This window comes from Vicugna pacos, chromosome 32 (genome assembly GCF_048564905.1).
Source record: "Vicugna pacos chromosome 32, VicPac4, whole genome shotgun sequence".
Classification (NCBI taxonomy): Eukaryota; Metazoa; Chordata; class Mammalia; order Artiodactyla; family Camelidae; genus Vicugna; species Vicugna pacos.
Window position 1 is genome coordinate 12,517,014 of NC_133018.1, and position 16,402 is coordinate 12,533,415.

The 16,402-nt window shown below is 42.3% G+C and overlaps 1 long non-coding RNA gene across 1 annotated transcript in view; it reads right to left on the minus strand.

Moving 5' to 3' along the window:
- LOC140690939 (uncharacterized) overlaps positions 1-12,244 on the minus strand; it is a 186,324-nt gene extending 174,080 nt beyond the window's left edge. The window contains exons 1-2 of the long non-coding RNA XR_012066345.1: positions 12,156-12,244; positions 5,532-5,731 (exon numbers count right to left, since the gene is read on the minus strand). This is a non-coding gene — a long non-coding RNA (uncharacterized lncRNA). The remainder of the gene's footprint in view (positions 1-5,531; positions 5,732-12,155) is intronic.
- Between the last annotated feature and the right edge of the window lie 4,158 nt (positions 12,245-16,402).

A 16,402-nucleotide genomic window follows, 5' to 3' on the forward strand; every position in this document is an offset into this window, starting at 1 on the left:
GTGACGTTCCAAGCTCACATTCAAAATACTCTTCCCTATATACTGGAATATTATTGAGCCATGAAAAAAGAAGGGCATTCTGCCACTTGTGACGACATGGATGGAGCTTGAGGGTGTGATGTTAAGTGAGATAAGCCAGACAAGAAAAGACAAATACAGCATGGGATCACCAAAAGAAAAAAAAAAGTTACTCATAGAAACAGAGAATAGAAAAGAGGTTGCCAAGGGCTGAGGGGGTGGGGGAAACAGGGTGAGGTTGGTAAAGGGTACAAACTCTCAGTTATAAGACAAATAGAGTCAGAGGATCTAATGAAAAACATGGTCACTAGAGTCAATAACAATGTACTGTAGAACTGAAATTTTCTAAAAGAGTAGATCTTAAATTTCTCACCTCATAACCAAAAAAAATATGAGGGGTGATGGGTGTGTCAATTAGCTAGATGAGAGGAAGAGTTTCATTACGTATACATACATTGTCAAGTCACCCTGATGAAATTTTAATACCTTACAATTTTATTTGTCTGCTACAACTCAGAAAAGTTGAAATGTTTAAAAAAATTTTTAAATTTTAATGTAAAAGCACCTACCTCCTTGTTGTAAAAACAAGTAATTCATTAGGTATTTGACATACAGTGAATGCTCGATTGTGGTAGCTGTTAGTATTGATCATTAATATTTAATAAAACATCCAATATTTTAAATATTTATATTAATATCCCTATTATATAATAATTATTATATAGTAATATAATTAACTATACTGTTGTTATTAATATTTAATATACAACTTTAATTCTTTAATATTAATATACTTGTAGTTCCTTATTCTTTGGGAATTGGGAATGCCAGCCCTTTGCACAATAAATACTATGTAGTAGGTTTTATGGAACTGACCACCTGAGCACCTCTTCACTCGTGGCTGTACAGGTTGTGAGAAATGCCTTACAGGGGTTAAGACCATGGACTCAAGCCAGACTTACAAGATCTGTGGCCTTGGGCAAGTTACATCACCCTTTATACCTTCATTTTCTCATCTGTAAGTGATGAAATGGTCCCAACCCCATAACGGTTGTGAAGTATAATTGGGTTAATTACATATGACATTTCAGCAGCATGCCAGGCACATGGTAAAGTGCTGTGTGCTCGTGTATTTCCAGTAGTAGTTGACGGTTTCTTCACCTATAGATACTGCCTGCAACCCAAGCCTGAATCCCCATGAGGCTGTGAGCTGCCATTTTCCCAGGAGGTCCAACTGGAAAGGCTACCGGTGACTCTGGCTTCAAGAAAAGTTGGCTAATAGGTTCACATTTTTTCTGCTGTGAAACAAGAACCCAGAGACAATATCCTTGTAGCTAAGGCAGCCCTGTCCTTGGTACCAAAATTCCTGGTCTTAGACAAGACCCATTTGTTGTTTTAAAGGTGGGTGGCTTCTACTCCACCATATTTTTAATTTTCCTTAGGAGCAGCACAGCTCTCTCTATTCAGTGTTTTCTTGTTGGGCAGCCTACACTTACTCGTCTTTTCATTAAGCAAATATTTATTGAGTCCCTACTCTGTGCCAGGCACTGTGCTAGTAGCTAGGATCCAGCAGCAAGTAACACAGTATGGGCTTGCCCTTATAATTTTATGTATATTAAAAATAATACATATGTAATATAATATATAACATATAACTATATATAATGCATAACTATATAAATTATATAATATAAATATTACATATAATAAATATATGGTTATCAATAATAAATATAATACATAATATAAAAATATATAATATATAAACAGCAAATATTTTTATATAATATGTAAGTATATATTATAGATAATGTATAAATATATAGTTTGTACTCCTTAAAATATTTTAAATATATTATTTATATATTATATTACATATCTATATGAGCTTATAATCTAAAAGGGAGATAAGCATTACTAAAATAGCTTTTATTCTAGAGGAGGAATAAAGAAAACAGCTTATTTGAAACAGACTAGGGCTTCTGCAAAATACTTTTCGTTATGTGCAGAGAAGCAGATTTTTTTTCACTTCAGTGCAGCTTAGCAAACATTAACTGAACATCTACTACACTTAAGGCCCCATGCACAGTACTCTGAGGATACACTGATGAAGAGAAGCTGCCCTCAGGAAGCTGATGCTTGGGCATGATTATGAGCCACAGATGTTCATTCGCAAAGTCTCCATCTCTGTCACAGGGAGGGCGATGGCCGAGCAGATGGGGCCTGGGATCAGCTCTCATTCCCTGAGTCCTAGCTGCCTGCAGCAGGCACGTAATATCTGTGACCTTGGGCAAGTGACCTAACTTGCCTGAACCTCAGTTTCCTCATCTGTCCAACTGTGCATAAAAGCAGCTCCTACCTCACGGGTTTGCAGTGCAAATTCAAAGTGCTCTCTGTCCAGGGGCCAGTTAGGAGCTTGGCAAACACTTCCAAATGACAGCTATCCTTACTGCAATTATTATAGTGTGTGGTAGTGGAGAAGAAGGATATCATTTTGAAAGCGCTTTTTTTGTGTTAAGAAAGTCCTAGGTTTAATAAAGAAGACTTTGCTGGATTGTTTTTTTCCCATGAGGGCTATTACCCCTGTTGTTTTTAGCAGTCCGAGCGGACCTTGCAGTTTTCAGTCACACTGGTTGTTTTGGGGGGCCTCCTGCCGTTAGGGAAGGCTTACCTGTCAGTCCCTAGGCAAAGGACCTATTTAGCGACCAACCGCCCTGGGTTGCCAGCGCCTAGGAGACGTCTCAAGATGTCGGGCTTGCAGTGTGAAAACCAGGCAGCCTCCTGTAAACTGGAACAGCTGATCCCCGTCCTGGGACTTCTCGTCCGATACAGCACGCGAATCAATGTGCAGGGAACTGTGTGTGTGCTCAAGTGTGAGTTTCAGAAAGGAAAGCGCCTCCTGGACAGCGCACAGCTGGGTTTGGCACACCGAGGACCAGGGTCCTGACATACAGCCGGGGTGTGAGACCTGCTTCCACCCTCCCCGGCGGTGCCTGGGCCACGCTCAGCCGTTCAGTGGCTCGGGCTTCCAAGCAGGAGGATGGGGAGACTTCTAAGTGATCTGGGCCTCAGCTCCCAACTGCTCAGGGCAGCCCTGGCTCCGCCGGGCGGTGTGATCCCCTGAGTCACTCTGGGAGCATCCGCAATGTTGATAAGAATGAAGGATTAGTGAGGCCGTGCAGGGTGGTCATGGGGCTGCCCTCACTTTGTTCTGAGGGTTGATCCTGGATTCAAATGTCGACTCTGCTACTTTTCAGTGATGACTTTAGGCAAACTACAGACCCTCTCTGAGCCTTGGTTTCCTCTTTGGAGGACTAAACGAGATAGTATATGCCTCCCACTTAGTGCACGGAAGAGCATATAGACAGGACTTAATAACTAGGAGCCATGACTGACCACCGTGACTATCAGACGGACATCATGAAGAATAGTATTGGTAGTCTCATATATTGTGAACATAGCTAGTTCCCATTCTCCGTCCTTCAAGGAAGCCATTTAAAAAAGCTGTAGAATCTCGGATGAACATTTCCAGGCCCAACAGCAATAATTCAGAAGTGGTAGTGAACCTATTTACAAGGTTTTTTAGTTTGTTTGTTTGTTTGTTTTAAATGATATTCAGGTAGGATGCATTTAAAACACAGAAAAAATATGTATTTTGTCTTTCTAGCCTTGGAGAAGACAGTTCTTCCAAATTCTGTCTACATCAATCCCTCCCAAAGCATAATCAGGGAAAGTATGTGTTATTTTATGAAATCAAATCAAATCAGAGAAGGGAGTTCAAGTGTTAAATAGGTTTGGAAAATAATGAGTTAAACCAAGGAGATTTCTTTACTTCAGGACTTCTCAGAGCTTTTACTACATGGACAAACTCTGTGGCTCCCCATGAGGGGGGAAGGCTGTGCTGCAGCCTCCCCACTCATGTGGTCATGGTGCCCTTTGTTCATGGAGCGTGAACCAGTGGACTGATATTGGGTAGGACAGAGTTGGAAATTCGTCATCTAGCACCAAGTGTTAGTTTCTGCTTCATTTCTGTCCACACCCCATGACCTGGATTCCTTTGAAACTAGGGCTTGATTCCTGGTCTTTGAGTTCTTCCATGTGGCCACCCAAGAGCTCTGATTCATTCCTGCACTTGGCCTTTACCCCTGCATGAGTCTGGAGCCTCCCCACTGACCTTCCGAGAAGCATGGCACCAGATTCTGAACACCCACAGAACTCTTTCTCTGCTCCTGCCTCCTTTCTGGGAAACTGACTTCCCTTTTGATCTACCAAGATGTTTCACTTCTCCTAGGAGAGGATTGCTATTTGATGAAGATGAGGAACACGTTGATGATCATCATGATGATAAAATAATAAATAGCTTATCTTTACAGAGCACTTACCAAAGCCAGCACAGTGCTTCGCCTGTGGGAAGTGGGTACTCTCAGTAGCCCATTTCCCAGATGCAGAAATTGAAGTTCAAGGAGAGTCAAGAACTTTCCCACAACCACCCAGCAAGTCAGCCTTGGGATCCGTATTTGTATGGATCACCATAAGATGGGCTTTATTCAGAAACCATGTCCCTAAAGTACATGGTGTGGACTCAGTCAAAAATACAAGTAATTGGAGATCTTAAGTGAACTCACACTGGCAGAACTACATCACAATGATCACACACAGGGTCCCTGAAAAACCTCAGCTCCAAACACTAACCTAGGATGCCTCAAAACATAACATAAGCAATCCAAGCTCCACCAAATATGGCGGCCAACAACTTGCGCCTTAGATAATCACTTCCACCTTCACCTTCATCTTGGCACGCAGCCGCATGTAACATGCTGATGTGACTCACAAATGCTCTGGCTTTACTCCCATTTCTGCCGCTGGCGTTCTTTGATTTGTTTTCTTCCCCCTCATCTATACAGTGGGGTAAATCAGCACAAAGGGAAACTGACACTGCCCCATGGCCAAAAGATACTTCTGTCACCTGGGTTTCTCAGAGGTTGATCCTTCAACTAATTAATAGCAGGCCCAGCATCACCTCCACCCACTCCCCCACCCCAGCCAGAGGAGATAAGGCTCTGCCCTACTTCCTGCATCAAACTGTCTCCTTGTCACGTCATCGGCGCCACCGAGGTGACTGGCGCCCGCCACCACCTCCCACCCCGTTGGGTGGAAGCTTATCATCTGAGGGTGAAGGGAAGTGATGCGTGTGTCCACACAGGGGCCAACCTTAGACAGGCTTGTAAAAGGTGCTGTATAAATCAATTATTAATACTAATCGGAGCACAATGGCACCACGAGCAGGAGGCAGGAGACAGTCACCACACCCACTCTGACACCGTCCTCAGGAGCCAGGTATCTCATGAATTATGAAGAGACATGACCGGAGAGCAGTAAGGATTAACGCCTTCTCAGAAAGCCTCACCTGGCTTTTCCAAAGCCTCTGCCTGACAGCACCTCCTGAGGTAATGAAGGTTCCAGAATTTTGGAACTGTGAGGCCTGAGTGCAAGATTTTAGTGCCACTACTTACTTCTACGTTCTTCATTGAATCCAGTCAGGACTGCAGTTTTGCCCCGTTGGGACTCTAGGGAAAATGGTGTCCACCAAGACGTGTTTCTGCCAAGCCAGCTTGCCACTTCCTGGCGTGGGGAGGCGCCATCCACAGGACCAGAGAGCCGGGTTTATTTTCTCAAGCCACTTCCTGTTCCCTCCTGGGATTCACCTTGTGGGCTGGGGACAAAAGGAACAATTTATTCAGCTAATGGATGTGATGAATGGCTTCCGTGTTTATTCTCTGACGTCCTAAGACCCTGGCTGGTTTGGTGACCCTCCTGAGAGTATTCAGATGTCTCTGTGAGTGGTGCCAAAGTCACACGAACTGAACTTCCCTGAGAAGAAGCCATCTGGGCTCCTTCAGAAATAAATACTACGCATCCCATGGCACTTTGAGAATCTACTGGTGTCAAGGTGGCAAATCAAAAATGGACAGCAAGGTGGGAGGACAGAGCTTAGTGGTAGAGTGTATGTTTAGCATGCACGAGGTCCTGGGTTCAGTCCTCAGTGCCTCCATTAAACAAGCAAACAAACAAATCTAATTACCTATCCAACCCCTCAATTAAACAAACAAAAAAATAAATTTTTTTAAAAAATGGACAGTGATTAATACTAACATTGTAAAGGATAGATATCGCTCTCCTAAGAAAAATTTTGATAATAAAAGTGCATATTTGTCCAGCATGAACTGCCTGAGAATTTAGGGTACCAAAAACGGTGGTATAGGAGGGAGGAAGGAGGAAATGAAATGGAGGAGACCCACAGAGAAATGGCACAAAGAGAGAGACCTGGGGATGGATGAGCGATGGCGGATCCAGACAGCAGACAACTGCTCCAAAAAGAACACCTCAAACCATCTCTCTCTTTTTTTTTTTTTTTTTTGGCCAGTAAAGGTGGTAATGGTAGGCAGGTCCCCTCAAAGATGTCCACATCCGAATCCCCAGAACCCATGACTGTGCTACCTAATGTGGCAAAAGGGACTTTGCAGGTGTGATTAACTTAAGGATGTTAAGATGGAGAGAGGACCCTGGATTATCTGGGTGGGCCCAGTGGACTCATAAGATCCTTATAAGAAGGAGGCAGAAGGGTCAGAGTCAGAGAAGGAGATGTGATGACCAGCAGACTCAGAGTGATGCAACTGCTGGCTTTGAAGAGTGAAAGGGGGCCATGATCCCAGGAATGGGAGCAGCTTCTAGAAGTTGGAAAAGGCAAGGAAACAGATCCTCAGTACAGCCTGCAGAAGGAACTTCTGATCTCCAGAACTATAAGATAGTAAGCTTGCCCTGTTTGCAACCACTGTGTCTGTGGTCATTTGTTACAACAGCAGTCAGAAACTAATACCGTGGCTAAGGTTGGGCCAGTCTCCACTCTCAGCCCTCTAAGTCATGCATGCTCACTTTGCAGAAATGCTGGTCAGTGTGGAAGTATCATACATGATTAATTTCTAATAATCTTTCAACTGCTGAAGTTTGAGAATCATTTACTCAAAAATTTTAATTAGGCTTGTACATTTATTCATTCATCCAACAAATATTTATTGAACAGCTCCTATGTTCCAGGCTCTTGTCCCAATCTTAGAGATGCAGATGGGAATGGTCCAGGCCTGGAAATGACAGCCTAACAGAGAGACACACACGGTAACTGGGTGAACAACTAAAGGACTCGTATCACTGCAGATAGTGATGAGGGCCACAAAGACGATAAAGAGTAGGTCACTGAAGTCTTCTGAAGAGGTGGTATCTGAACTCAAATGAGCCTGTGAAGCCCTCAGGGAGACCCTTATGCAAAGCCCGAGGGTGGGAACTGACTTGGTAGGCCGGAGGAATAGCAAGGCAACCAGTAAGACTAAAATTGAGAGACTCCAGAGAGGCTGGCAGAAAATGAGGTCAAAGAGGGACTAGGGACAGATCATAAAAGGTCTTATAGGCCACAGTAAGGAGGGAGATTTTAGTGTCAGTGAATGGGAAACCACTGGAGGGGTTTCTACAGAGCTGAGTGATCCTTTATAGGATGTTCAAAAAAGATCTATGGTTATCATGCAATAACATCACTCTCAATTTCAGGGTGCTTCCTTGAGGGTAAGAGAAACAAAGCAGAATTAGACCAGGAACTGACCCTAACCCTACTGACACCCACAACAGAGTGTGCTCTGCAGGTCAGCATCACTGGTCAGGCAAGCCAAAGGAAGAAACAGGGCTCTGGGTCAGTGATCTCAAACCATGAGATCCAAGAACCCTTGGCACCAGAATCCATGGGTGCTTATTAAATATGCAGAGTCCCAGGCCTGCTGGAGAGCAGTGGAATGAACCTCTGTGAGTTGGGTCCTGAATCTTCCTACCTGAGAAGCACCTCAGGAGATTCTATGCCAAGGAGGGTTTGATGCCTACTGACCAGCTTAGGGAAGACATTGCACGTGAAAGAATCCTAAGGGGTCAAAGAAATAAGGGGCCAAAACCATGTAGGGAGTACTTCCTGTCAGTATCCCACAGTTTCCTCACAACCCAATTACGTCCATGTTATACAATAACTGGGTTAGGTTTATACGGGTTCTATCTAGTTGTTATGTTAATTATACCATTAAAAGGCTAATGTGCATGTGCAGACAAACATTTCTTAAATTCCAGTGGGCACACAGATCCCCTGGGACCTTGTCAAAATGAGACTGATTCACCAGGTCTGAGGCGGGACCTAAGAACCTGTATTTCTAAGCGGCTCCCAGGCAATGTCAATGCTGCTAGTTCATAGACCACCTGTTTTAGACTAGCGAAGGTGTAAGCACCCAAACCCACCAAATCCAACAACCCAGCCCACAAATGGGTAAATCTCCAAGGGCAGATGGGTAATGATTACCCTCTTGTACGTCTGAGTGGTTTCCCACACAAGACCCAGAGTGTAAATTTCCACTCTGACACTAGTCATGGCTTGTTTTGGGGATAAGCTGCTTAATGAATCACATGCCTCAGTTTTCCCATTAAAAAATGGGATAATAATGGTGTCTATCTCAGAGAGTTGTTCTGGGGATTCCACGGCGAACAGAAGAAAAGCGCTGCATGTTGCAAGTGTGAACACAGTACGTGACAGCTATCAGTCTTGTTAACATTTCTCTCCCTCTGTAGACACAGCTTCATCAGGGCAACTTTTGCATCTAATATTTTTCTGCCATACCCTTTTGCCAAGCCTGGATTCGGGCACTTAGTAAGTGCTCGGTATGACTGAGGAATGAATGAATGAATGAATGAATAGAAGCACCCCTAGTCTATTTACCTTCAAAGTGAGAGTCAAAGGAAAGAATAGGGAAAGAGGGAATTCTCATTTGCTGAATATGATGCCACTCACTTTTTTGCATATTGTTATAGTTCATTCTCCCAAGGAATGTGGGAAAAGAAAGATCAGTAGGTTGAGGCTTAGAGAGGTGGACAACAGCCCAAGATCCCATGGCCGTTGAGTGACAGAGGCAGGGTTCAAAGCCATTTCCCTCCGCAGCTCCATGACACCAAACCTCCTCTGTTTCCCAGTGCTTCCCACTGAGAGAATTAGTCATGACTGGCTTTGATCGGCTCAGCAGCCAATGCAGCCCCAGCTCATAGCATTTCTCTGGGGCCCTTTATCTTTATTAACTGTGAATTCATCTCCCTGGAGAGATAGGGCTCTGGGTGAAGGGCCCCCCGTCCACACCTGCGTGAGTCTTACCTGCTTCAAACAGGTCAGCAGGCAATTGGGAGCCTTTTAATTGCTTTCTTCCTCACCCAGCCCCCTCCCTCAAGTTCAAACCTGCATTGTAAACATGGTCTCCAGGACCAAAGGTAAGGGAGGTGAGGCATGAGGGTATTGACCTGTAATCCTGTGATAAGACCTGCACATTTCACAGCACCATAAATTAATGCTTGTCCTCCAGAGCCCGAGAGGAGTGCGGGAGGTGAACGGCAAAGTGAAAACTAAAGAGAGACCAACAACTACATGGGTAGAGCAGAGCGATGCTATCAGAGTTGCAGGAGGCCCCTCGAGTGTCCCCTCCGACCAAGTGAAGGGTTTGACCCGGACCATCTTGCATGGTCTGTGACATTCTGTGAATTCATGGCAGGCATTGTGGGGAAAAAAAAAGAAACCCGTCTGAGAAGGGACAGGAGAGGGCTGGACTGACCTGTTCTGCGTGGCATCGCACAGTTCACCTTTCAGCCAATGAGAAATAAATAGGTGGCTTTCATTTTTTCAACAAGGAGGAGGTTTCCCTCAAATCAGACTGAAATCCCCCCCCTCAGAATGGGTCTAGAATGAATGTAGAGAAGAGCGACCTAAAAGCATGACTGAACTCATGTCAGCCTCTTCGGTCAAAGACTGTCATCCTGGAGCCACCTCAGCTGGAGCCATGTTCCTTAAGTCTTGTGGTTCTTAAGGGCCCTCCCTTAGGAAACTTGAAAAATGGGCTCAAAAGTCTTCCAGTCTGCAATGGTTCCTGATGAGCAGAGTCACTCCCCGAGTATTTATTTGCAAGATTGTCTAAGGCTGGTTTTCTCACTTGTTTGCTTCCTTTTAACACAGTTTTCTGAGTGCCCAGCAAATGCCAATTACTTTAAGGCCCTGGGGAGACTACAGTGTCCCCGATCTATATTCATGGCTTCCTGAAATTCCAGAGGAGGATAAAGACAAGTCTACAGGAAACTATAATAATCCTGTGATAAATTACGTGATGAGAGCCAAGTCCTGGTGGGGTTTTGACCAAACCCCCACATGCGCTTGTTTTTGCTGCGCAGCAAATAACTCTCCGATCCTTCTCCTGTTTGGAGCTGGCACACCCTTGGAGAATGCGTAATTTTTTCTTTATTAGCTAAAGCCAACTTACAAGTAAAATTGTGGTTCTAATTGTGTTCTAATAACACATTCCAAAGCCAATCATCAAGAATATTTAGACTTTCTGCTTCTTAGGATGGTCTGCTCATCAATTCTCTTCCAATGTAGGCGGTATGAGATTGCCCACATTCCAAAAGTTTTAAGAATATCATTGGAGTTGAAAATAAAACAAAAACTTATTTAGGCACAAAAAAGAAAGCGTATCAGGTGTCTTTAAAGGTCCAGCTTCAAGAAATTGGTTCAGGATGGAAGTATGGTTAAATATAAAGACTCGTCTTGACTTGAAAAAAAAAAGTTTGCTTCCCTATGACTTACAAAAAAGAAAGAAAGAGAAAGAAATAAAAGGAGAAAAGAAAAAACTGAAAACCACAACTTGATTTTCAAAATCATAACATAACACATAAACATTCATGCTTAAAAATGTCCCTTATAGGGTTACTTACAATACAAGAAATTAGAAATATCTTTAAAGTTCATTAATAGGAAAATGGTTAAGTAACAAGCAGCAATTAAAGATATATAAAAAGCTTTCACTGATGTGTTAAAAATGTTTCTGATGCTAGGAAAGAAGGCAGAATACAAAATAAAATTTTATTTTAAATAGTTTTTTTAAATTAAGGATAAGAAGGACACCAAAATGTCAACGAAAGTCGCCTCTGGGTAATGGTGACAGTATAGTGGTTCAACAAATGAGATTTGGCGTCAGAGACCTTTGGATCAAATCCTGGCTTCACCACTTTCTAATTGGGAAAATGAAATGTCTCTCTCAACCTTTCTCTCCTCCTCTGAAAAATGGGGCTCACAGCAACACCAGAAATAGAGCTGTTGTAAGCATTAAGAGAAATCACAGGGTCTGGGGGTATAACTCAGGGGTAGAGCACATGCTTAGCATGCACAAGGTCCTGGTTCAATCCCCAGTACCTCCATTAAAAATAAACACATATAAATAAATAAATTAAATAAATAAATAAATAAATAAATTTAAAAAGAGAAATAACACAAGCAACGAATACACAATAAATGCTCAATAAATGATAGCTATTATATGGGTATACTCGTGATGAAGCAATATGGGTGTATAATTTAGTAAGTTTCCCACAATTTAAATATACTTTATGTTGCATCAGAAAGAGATAGATATTAAACACTTCTAAATTTCACAATTTTTTTAAAAGTGGATTTATGAATGGCTGAGTAATACAAAGAATTCACACTTAGAATATAAGTTCCCAAGTGGCTAGAACTTTCCATTAACCCATATCCGTTATTCTGCTCAAATTTTAGAAAACAAATGAGGAGGAAAAACAAATGATTTTCTCTGAGAAGTTTGGTAAACAAAGAGACAAAGCTTTCAGAAATAATTTTCCAAGTTCTTAACATGGATTCCCAGAAACCCCAGGACTGAAAATGAAAGCAAAGTGATGGGGTCACATGGGAAAGCTCATGGCCTTCCGTCATATTCTCAAAGGAATCTGTGACTGCCAAGTGTTTGAGAAACTGTCTTACATCTTCAAATCCGGGCGAGAAGAGATATTAAAAATGATAGATCTTAAGACAAACCAAGGGAATATGTAATTATCGCCCCTGTGCTAGCTTAGCTCTCCAATGTGCCTGGCACAGAAGGAAGGAAGGAATGGCCACTATGGATGAAACAAGATACAAAGATCACCCACACAAGACATCAAGATGCCGTGTTAAATCTCAGTTGCACATAAAAATCACCTTCGCTGAACACCCAGTTCCCTGAACATACCAACTAATATTGTGATGTTTGAAGTCTTCTGTTCAGGGAGCTCCAGAGATGGACGTTCCAAGGAGGGACCAAGGACTCAAGGAAGGACCTATGGGTTGGAATGGTGCAGAGTAAATATTTAAAGATGGGAAGTTCAATAGCTGTTAAATAGGTTCAGTCACAGGCTCATTTTTAAAAATCAATACTCTTACTATTAGTAATGCACTCGCCTTCAGTAGGAGGGAGGCAACTGAGTTGAAATCGTTTTTGAATCAGGAGTCAGTAGGAGCCAGTGTCTCAGACAAGTCTCCCCAAATTGGTAAAAGAAAAACATGGTGATGCAGCCGTCTCTTAGGATCTATTTCCAGGAAGCCGAGCCTTCCTGGGCTGCTGAAGCTGACAGGGGCCAGAGATTTGACCTGAGCCGGGTGGAAGGTAGGAAATGGGCTGGAAGAAAAGTAAGGCAAGGAGACTGGAATTTCATGACTTTTCTCTGGAATTATTTAAACAACTGAGGACTTGGCTTTTTCACTTGGCTGCGGGTAGCATGACATTGAGTAAGGAAGTTAACTACCCTGATTGTGAGATGCCCAAGCATTCTCTGTACCTCTGCTTGGTCAACCATTTCAATGCAAATAGTCAGACTTCCAGTTCTCAGCACCTGGTCTCAGCCTGAAGGCTTTGCTTGGACTTAGACATGAAGGAAGTGGCCTGAATGAAGATCCCCACAGTGGCTGCCAACCGCTGGTGGGAGGTGGTCCCTTATCTGCTATGTGTGCTAAATACCACCTCAGCATCCCAAGTGGGATGGTACCCTGGTCGCTCAAGGAGACAACCTGCTACTGCATCCTCTAAGTCGAATGCCTTCCCGTCTGTCCTCCCCACTACCCACCCAGAGCCCTAAGACTGCCTCTCAAATCAACCACTTTCATGAAGTCTTGTCTCAGGTAAGAGGATCAATTCTGGGACCCCCCCCCAAAAAAGACTTGACGTGTCTGCCTCTGTTTATTTATAAAATGGAGATAGTAATAGTTCCTACCTTTGAGACTCTCCATGTGAATTAAATGAGATGATGCTATGAAGCATGTGGCATGGTTCTTGTGCCAGACACTCATTAAATAACAGCTCTGGTGTTATTTAACTTCACAGGTGACAATACGGTTTCTTCAACTTACGCTCAAAAAATGGTGGGGTTATGAATGGCTTTTTATTTTCTTCTTTCTCCTTGTCTGTCTGTTATGTTTGGAAAATGAGCAGTTCTTGGAAGCAGTGGGGCATCAAGGAGCCCAAGAGCCAGGCTACCTGGATCCAAATCGCTACTCTGTCTGCTATCAGCAGTGGGGTTGCTGCACTGTCCTGTGCCTCAGTTTCCTCAGATGTGAAGTGGGCAGAAAGAAAATCTCCCTCTTAGGTTTTTGGGATGAAAACATTTGTAAAGTGTTCAGCACAGTGGCTGGCACACAATAAGAGAGGAATAAATGTTAGCTGTTATAATGAAAAAGGGATTAGTAAATAACAGGTAGATACTATATGTATTAGATGCATATATAAAGTATTTCCTGGATCACAATTAAAATTTGTTAAACAAGCTTCCTATTAAGAATTAGGCATGTCCATTGACAGATGACTGGATAAAGAAGCTGTATTTACACTTACATTTATACAATGGAATACTACTCAGCTATAAAAAAGAATAAAATAATGCCATTTGCAGCAACATGGGTGGACCTAGAGATCATCATTCTAAGTGAAGTAAACCAGAAAGAGAAGGGAAAATACCCTATGATATCACTCATATGTGGAATCCAGGAAAAAGATAAAAAGAGGACACTAATGAACTCATCTACAAAACAGAAATAGACTTGCAAGCATAGTAAACAATCTTAAGGTTCCTGGGGGAAAGAGGGATGAGGGATAAATTTGGGAGTTTGAGGTTTGCAATGTCAGCCACTATATATAAAGATAGGTTTAAAGGAAAACAAATTTCTTCTGTATAGCATAGGGAACTATATTCAGTATCTTGTAATAACCTTTAATGAAAAATAATATGAAAATGAAAAAAAGAATTAGGCAAATTAAGCTTCTATGGTGTCCTTTTTAAAGAAAAATACTTTACTGCCTTTGCTTCAGAAAGATGACTAAAATGGGATATTAAAACAAGAACAATAATAATGTGTATTAGTAACAAGCAAAAGGAAGTAGCCAGAAATAAATATTTTCCAAAACAATCTGTTTAAAGAAAAATATATAGCAGATGTTAAATAGGAATGTTGTTTTAAATACACTGGTGAAGGGTGGAAAGAGAGAATTTGATCATGTGGTTTTACCTCCTACAGACAACCTAGTAAAGGGACTTTGAGACCAAATTGCACACAGGTGCCTGGTAGAAAGATGACAATTACAGAGAACCCAATCAAGGAAATGAGAGCAATGGTCACAGACTCTAAGGTGCCAACTATTCTGGAATTGATTGTTTTGCCTCAAAACTGTAACTTATCCATCCTTCTGTTTATTCATACATGTGCTCACTACTCAGATATCCAGTGTCTACACTCCAAGTATAACAATGACACAACACCCATAGCAGCAGATAAGATCTTATTTATCCCTTGCTGTGCCCCAAATATGGTTTAAGTCCTTTACTTGTTACTAACATATTTCATTCTTATAGCAACCAAATAAGGGGGTGTGATATCCTCATTGTGCTCCAGAGGAAACTGACAGAGAGTAAGTGACTTGCCCAAGAGCACACAACCAGGAAGTGGGAGAACCAGGATGTGAACTCAGGCATGTTGGCTCTAGAGCCCCCTCCCTTAAACACTGTGTTCTGTGTCTTTAGGTCCCTGGCATGTATTTGGCATCAGTAATATTCTACCCCACCTCAACTCCCCCCATCCCACTTATTCTATGCTGGTATTGCTAATTGAGTGCTACGTTCTTTCCACAATTCTTGCGTGAATCCTCTGAATCCTTCTTAACACAACACTCCTTGCAGCCACTACCAATCAGTTGGAACTGGCAAGGGTGACAAAGCCAATCTGAAAACTGATCCAGTTAGTACAGTTTGATTGCAAGCAACAGAAGCTGGCTCTGAATAGCAAAAGCTTCAAAGGACTCTGGTAAAACAATATGGGAGAACTCAAGATGGTTGAAGGGCATGTTCAGGAACCAGGAATTTTCTAGGGGAACTTGAGAGCAGGTATCTGTATGACAGGTTTGTTTGCACACCTCCCCTGAAATTAATATGCTCTAAGCATAATTCTCTGTCCGTGACTCCTTCTGATCAAAATTTAAAATTTCCAAGAGAATGTCTATTGCTGTATTCATTTATTGGTGTAGATCATTGTCCACTAAAACAACACAGAATGAAGATGAATTAGTGCCCACGAAGAGGAAAAGAATTCTGGGAAGCCCAAAACCACACCACCAGCACCACTACCAACTATCCACTGCACCAGATCTGATCTACCCAATTAACCAGGTCCAAGAATTCTAACAGGGCCGTGGGCTGCTGAACGGGTTAATCGGCTGAACTGTTAAAACAGTTCTGCTGATGATTATAAATCCAGCCTGGGTGTCTTCACCTGGGGAACTAACTCATCAACCAGAGAGAGAACCGGCAACCTCCAGGATGGGCCTTTGAAAGCCTCTGATGAAATCAGCCCGTTGATTAACGCAATTAGCACCATTAGGAAAGGAAGTTGTTAACCTAAATCAATTATCCACAGACATCTATCATGCTAAGTGTTCCTCTTTGTCTTGAGCAGATTGCACTGTTGGTGTTTCAGTGGTGATGGCCATTAAAAATAAATGATTATTGTTGATTTTCTATTGATATAGCTATTAATGTATTGGTGCCTGTGTGTACAGGCCGCTTACGTGTAGTGTACAGAAACTAGACGTACTAACAATAGGAAGTAAGTATTGACTCCCATTTCTCAATTCAGGAGGTAAATATTGACCAACGAAAAGCGCTACTAGCTTTCGATGAGCTAAAAGGCAAAATGTTCATATTAGCACAATTTTTCTTTAATTCCTTATATCATTTATCTCCTGCAGTGCAGAGGTTCAGATGCCTGGATGTAATTCTTTATCTCTGCCACAGTATCCAATTGAGCCTCCTTAATCATGGTTCTAAAGGACTTTGTACCAGTCGGTTTACACCTACATGAAAACTCCTATGAACATTGCCACCACTCTACACTAGCGAATTTAAGTCTTTTGTATCAATCTTCCACACTAACCCTGGTATCATTTTCTTAAACCCA